Here is a 6596-nt window from a genome sequence, read left to right on the forward strand (position 1 = left end):
TATTCTTGAATGCTTTTATTACAAAATATAAAAAACAAATTCTTATGCAAAACTTGGTTTTCAAAATTGGTTACTTATGTAATCGCTTTTGTTGATTAGAAATTTTGGTAAGTGTTAAAAATAAAGCTTTTGTTTTGTAACTAGGATCGGAAGCACGCTACAGCGCAGACAAATATTTTAAAATTGATGCGATGGATAATATATTAGATAGTTAAACTATTTTTATATAAGAGACCCTTTATATAATTTTATATATACTGTAGTACACAAAAATAAAAGTGAGTAGTTTTTTTGGTAGAAAAAATAAAAGTGAGTAGTTGGTACTATAATAAGATTTTGTACAATAAAAACAAACGAAACAGAGGAATTAATTAGACAGCAAGAGGGAATATCAATCGATATGTAATTCATCTTGCTACCTTTGGTTCTATGTAGTACTATTATAAGTTCACTAGATTCGGACCCGTACGTACGTGCGGAGATGATTTCAAAACCAAAATTTGTTATTATATTTGCAATATATTACATATATATATATGAAATTATTAATGTAAACATATTTTTTTAAGAATGTTATTAACATTCATAACCCTATCTCATACTATAAGTTTAGTATTCAATTTATTTATTTTTTGGTTAGACAACAAATGATGAGATTACAATGAAAAAATGGTAAGAAAAAAGTGATGTATCTATTTGGGACCGAAAACCCATCTTGTCCCGTCTCAAGAACTATCAAACCGGGCTAAAATATTAAAACTTCTCAAATCAAATGACCTAAATTGTCTATCTGAATAAATCCAACTCGATAGGCTTGCCCATAACAATTTTGCTATTTTTCTGTAAAAACCTATAGGAGAAATGTCTGCATTCATCACTTTTAAATTTTGCAAAGCCCATGGATAACATGTGTTTCAATTAAAAAAAAGTTCCAATATAGATAATTATATGTTAAAGGGATTGAGATAATTTTTTCGTTTTTATATTCTCAAACTATCTAAAGTTTACAAAAAAAAAAAAACCCAGTTTTTTTCTACCAATCCGAAGTTGACATGTACAGTTAGTCTGTTACTCAAGTGAGATTTGAGAATTAAATATAGGTACCAAAAAAGAAATTAGTTTATCTAGATTTTTGTCAGATATTTTATAAAGAATATTTGGATAGTATTTTTTCGTTCACTTCTTCCAGATTTTTTGTATGTCGTGGTCCTTTTTCCGCAGATAATTCGAAATTAAGCTAGGAAATCTCGGGTTGGTTGAATGTGTTGAGATTAGATTTGATATTCGTAATTCTTGTTTCAAAATTTATTACAATTAGTTAGAATATTCTTTCTTCCTTAGTATTTAATTTGCTTACAGGTCTGTTTGGATACACTTGTATCGTATACAGTTCATATATTAATTGTGTATGTTTGGCTCTAAGTTATACATATCCTTATTCTGTTTTTAATGGCATTTCATGTAATAAATAATCTTTAACCCTATGTCTACTTATTAAAAATGCTTTCCTTTTAATAGTATAGATTTTTTCTGATATGTAATATGTAAGATATATATTAAAGAAATGGGTGAAAGATTATGACGGATTACTCGTATTTTCATTTTTGATATTCCCAAACTCTATAAAATATTCAAATACTAATTTTTTTTTTCAAAATAATCATCTTAAAGTAGGCACATACCCATTCTGAAGTTAACGCTTACTCAAATTAAAGATTTTGAGAACTGAATCTAGCTAGCAAAAATGTTTATACTTTAACTTGTTACCCATTTTTTTTACACTATAATGTTTTTTATTTTTTGAATTACACGTGTGTATCTTATACCCGCTATAATTAGTCATGATATTTGAAATAAATAATATGGAGATTTTGAATATATTACACCCGTCCCATTTATCATGAATAGTTTGTCAACATTTTTTATTTTTATATATTCAAAAATAGAAATGTATATGGAAATATTTTTCTGATAGATAAAATTAAAATAAAATATTACTATTTAAGTCTTAAATGTGTAAACATTGTTTTGTTTTGTTTTGTTTGATTGACATAATTTAAATAACGAACAAATTAAATGAAAATAAAACAGATAATGTGAATTTACAATTTCTAATTAGTTTTATAAAATGTATTATTAAACATTTTCATTATGGGACATAAATGTCTACACCTTGTGATATATGTTGTGTTGATGGATACACAAATCTACAATACATTTACATACTATTCTCTTCTATATCTTAAGACTAAACACCATAAACAATAAAAAAAATACATAGGTACATCATATGAAAAGCCAGATTTAATCGACGGTAAATCTATTTGTAAAAAATTTAGTAAATGGAAAATTGTTTAAATGTTTATAGACAATGGTAATGCTTGTAAATATATAGGATATACGATGACTATATTATGTGTGTATAAATGATCAAATTAACTCATGTACAAAACCTAGATGCATCCTTACACTCTTTAGGTTTAGGTATTATGTATGTCACTTTTTATGTATGTCATCCACTATCTGCAAATACAAAATTCTATATTTAATTATAAATAACAAAATTGTGAACCTACAATAAAATAAAAATAAGACTCACCCCATATAAAATATAGGAGATTAATGATGGACTTTGGTTACATATTCAACATCATCTGCCGTTTTCTTTTCTAAAACCATTGCACACTCGTATTCCAAGCTATGCAGGGTTAATNAGTTAATTTTCTCAGTGGCCAATGAAAATATTCTTTTTATGAAACGATTTATGTAGTGTGTGCAACTTTAAGAAGATATATACAGCTCGAAGATAGTTAGGGTTAGTAGGATCAAAATCTCAACAAATAAATACTTAATTGCATATTACTTTAATTTCTCAGGCAAAATAAAAGCTGAATTAACAGCATATCTTGATTAAATATCTTTTAATCAGTATTTTAGTGAATCAATAATTCAAATTTTCTTAAAATTTTGGGAGTTTTTGAAACTATCCAAAAATCCAATCAAATATTTGATCAAGGTATGCTGTTAATTTCGGGAGTAGTAAATTATTTAATTGTTTCTTGCAAATATTTTTTCTTTCGTTATCATTTATAGCATTTTGAAATGATACTACAATTAGGGTCGGTTGAAAGGTATATTAGTTAGTATAATTTAAATATTTCATAATTAAGCAAGTAATTAAACTAAGATCATATTCTAAGATACTTTCCGAGATTTTGGTTTTAATTTCCGAGATTATGTTAACTTCCCTTATAAATTAAACACATCTTTATTATTTTAGAAGATATTGTAAGATTGAATTTTACTAATCGATGGACTTAAAGATTATGTTGCTAATTATGTGGTTAGGTTTTAATTGGTTGTTTTAATTCTACTCTAATTATGGGGGTTGATTTATTTAGATTTTATGATAGGTTTTAATTCCTTCCGATTTTTATGTGTTAATGTGTTAAAATCATTTAATATTTGTTCTATCAAACTGTTTGGCTATAAGTATATATATCCTTATTCTTATTTGAGTGGCATTTCATGTAATAATCTCTTAATCTATGTCTACTTATTAAAAATGTTTCTCTTTTAATAGTATAGATTATCGTATGAGTGTGCATTTATAAATATGACATGCAACACTATGAGAAATAATAATATGATTTATAACTTATTTAGTCGATTAAAAAGTCATATATTCCCTCCGTTTCACAAAGAGTGTCATTTTGACATATTTCACACAAATTAAGAAAAGTTTGAATTATACATGTTTAACCCTATTTAATAAGTAATTAATGATCTACTTTCAATGAAAATAGTTTTGGGTTTAGGGGTAAAAAAGAAAATTTAGCATTAAAACACTCATTAGAAATATAAAATGACATTCTTTGTGAAACAAAAAAAATTCTCTAGAATAACACTCTTTGTGAAACGGAGAGAGTATTATTTTTAAGAGAAGCAGTTTGCTTTGTACACAAGTGAAAAAAATTATAAGGTGAAAGAAATTAGCTATGCCAATATGTACTACATAATGAGAAAAAAAAATTATTCACATGAAAATTCAAAAATAACAAACATGCAAATAATAAATTCTAATATGATATAAATAAACAACTATGATAATAAAAAATAAGAAAGAGATAATTTGAAAATGTAAATGATTCATTTTCTTTAAAATAAATATTAGATGAATTGGGCGTGTGAATAAAAGGAGTGTTTATAAAGTTAAGTAATGATCAGATTTAAGTCCATAATGCAAAAAAAAAAAATTAATTTTTTTTTCCTAAAATATACTTCCTCTTTTTCACAAAGACGGTTATTCTGGAGATTTGTCACTTTACAATTTCAATGCATTATTTTATGAATGTAAATATTAATTTTGATTTTCATTTTGAATTTATTACTATTTAAATAGAAAATTTATTAGAATATTTGCACATGTTTAAAAAGTATAAATTTTTAAAAATATTTATAATATTCCGAAAATACAAAGAATATTTCATTAAATATATAGAATTTTCAATTTTTTTTGTTAAATATTAAAATGGTGTTAGATGTTCTTTTATGCATTTTTTAGATTTATTATATCAGAGATTTTTTAAAAAAATAAAACAATAAATTTGTTTTTTCTATTTTCATAGAGCAATCTCTTATTTCCTTGTTATAAATATAACTGTATTAAAAGTATCACTTTTATTAAGTAATTAATTCCTTACATATCATTTCTTTGTTACAATTACTAATGGATAGTAATTACTTAGATTTCCAATATGGAATCAATCAAATCGCTAACAATACTGTATGATTAAATAATTAAAATATTATATACATGTTATTTCTAAAATTTTAAATTTCGTGAATCTTGTTTCCAAAAATATAGCTTTCTCGCCAAACCAATTTTGTAAACAATAGTAAATGCTAAATTATATTCTCGTTAGTGGTTATAACCATACCCGTTTGAATCCGACTACTAAGTATCCAATAGACCAATACTCTAATTTCGGGTAAATAAAAAATTTCAAATATCCCAAATATCATCTCAAATATCCTACTGATAAATTTCGGGTAATTAAAAAATTAAACCCGACCCAACACATATTTAAAGACTAATTTACCCTTAATAATATTGTTTTCAAGTGAACGTGATTGTGGTATTTTTTGGGTATAGGTAGAAGTTGTACTTCTCTTTTATTAATATAGGGATGCAAAAAATAGGTATAAGAAAATTATAACTATTCTCGTTGCCCGATTTTCAAAAGCTACTTATTTTCAAGATGCTAATAATTTTACTGCTGCTTCTTGGGAATAAACCTTCTTTCATTTGGAAATCATTTTTAAAAGACAGAGAGTTGCTACCAGAAGGATTGCGAATTTTAATTGGTGATGGAATCAGTACGAACATGTGGGTGGATCCTTGGTTGCCTACACATCCACCGAAACCACCTCGAGGTATAGACAAGCCTGGCTCATCGGCTCATTAATTTAATAGGTTATGTGCAATTTTGAAAATAATATTTGCAATAATTTTAATCCCTGTTTTAGAAATCGCTAGGCGCTAGTCGTACGGTCGAGGTAGGCCTAGCGACTAATCAATTAATCGAAGATTATACGGGATTAATCGGGGACTAGTTTTAGGGCTTATATCTAGCATTAGAACGTATAAATATTATTTCATGAGTTAAATCCCAAAATAACTTTGATGGTGCAGTGGTTTCAGTCTTTGCAGACGAGTGATGTGTCCATGGTTCGAATTAGTCCTGGGCATTCGGAATAAACCGAAAGAACCGACTTTTTCGGTTTTCGGCGCCGGAGATGAAGGATGGAGCGAACCGATCGGCAGAATTTTTAGGGGATCTCGGTTTTTGATTCGGTTCGGTTCGGTGGCCTAAAACCGATCGGTTATTCGGTTTCTGTTCTACATCACTCCATCTTCTTCTTCACTTGTTAGCCTCTGTGTGTTTTGCAGAAGGAGAAGTCGCGGGTGGCGGCCATTAATCCCTTCTCTCTCACGATCGATTTAGGTTAGATAAATTCTATTTTTGTTCTTTTTAATTTGTTTTGGCATTGGGCTGCTTCTCATTGTTTTTTAGTAAGCCCAACAAAAGTTTGATGGACCACGTGATCCACTAATTTTTTTGTTTAACTAATATCCAATAAAACAAAATATGTGATCCAGTCCACTAATGTTTTTATTTTATTTTTACTTAGTAAAAAGATGTTGCCCTATAAACAAATATTGCCGACACTAACTCATTTCTTGTCCTCGGTTTTGACTTTTGAGTTTTGATCTTACCTCTCTCTGAAAATAGGCGATTACGAAGTGAGATTAGTCGAGAAACCTCTCAATCACCCATCATCATCACCTCTTTTCTTCATCATCGTCACATACAGCTCCTCTTTCTGTCAGACGTTGTGTAGAAATTGACTTTGTCTAACACAAATCCTAACCGCGAGTTTCAGAGTGGTAATGCTTTCTTCTTTGCCTTAGTTTGTGAAATTGTCTGTAAACCCTTTGTTTTGTAAGATCATCTTAAAATCTATAATTCTCCATCTTTAATTTCAGATTTGAAAACAAAAACTCTAACCCTAATTTTTGAGAAACCGATTCA

Source organism: Camelina sativa, chromosome 2 (genome assembly GCF_000633955.1).
Source record: "Camelina sativa cultivar DH55 chromosome 2, Cs, whole genome shotgun sequence".
Classification (NCBI taxonomy): Eukaryota; Viridiplantae; Streptophyta; class Magnoliopsida; order Brassicales; family Brassicaceae; genus Camelina; species Camelina sativa.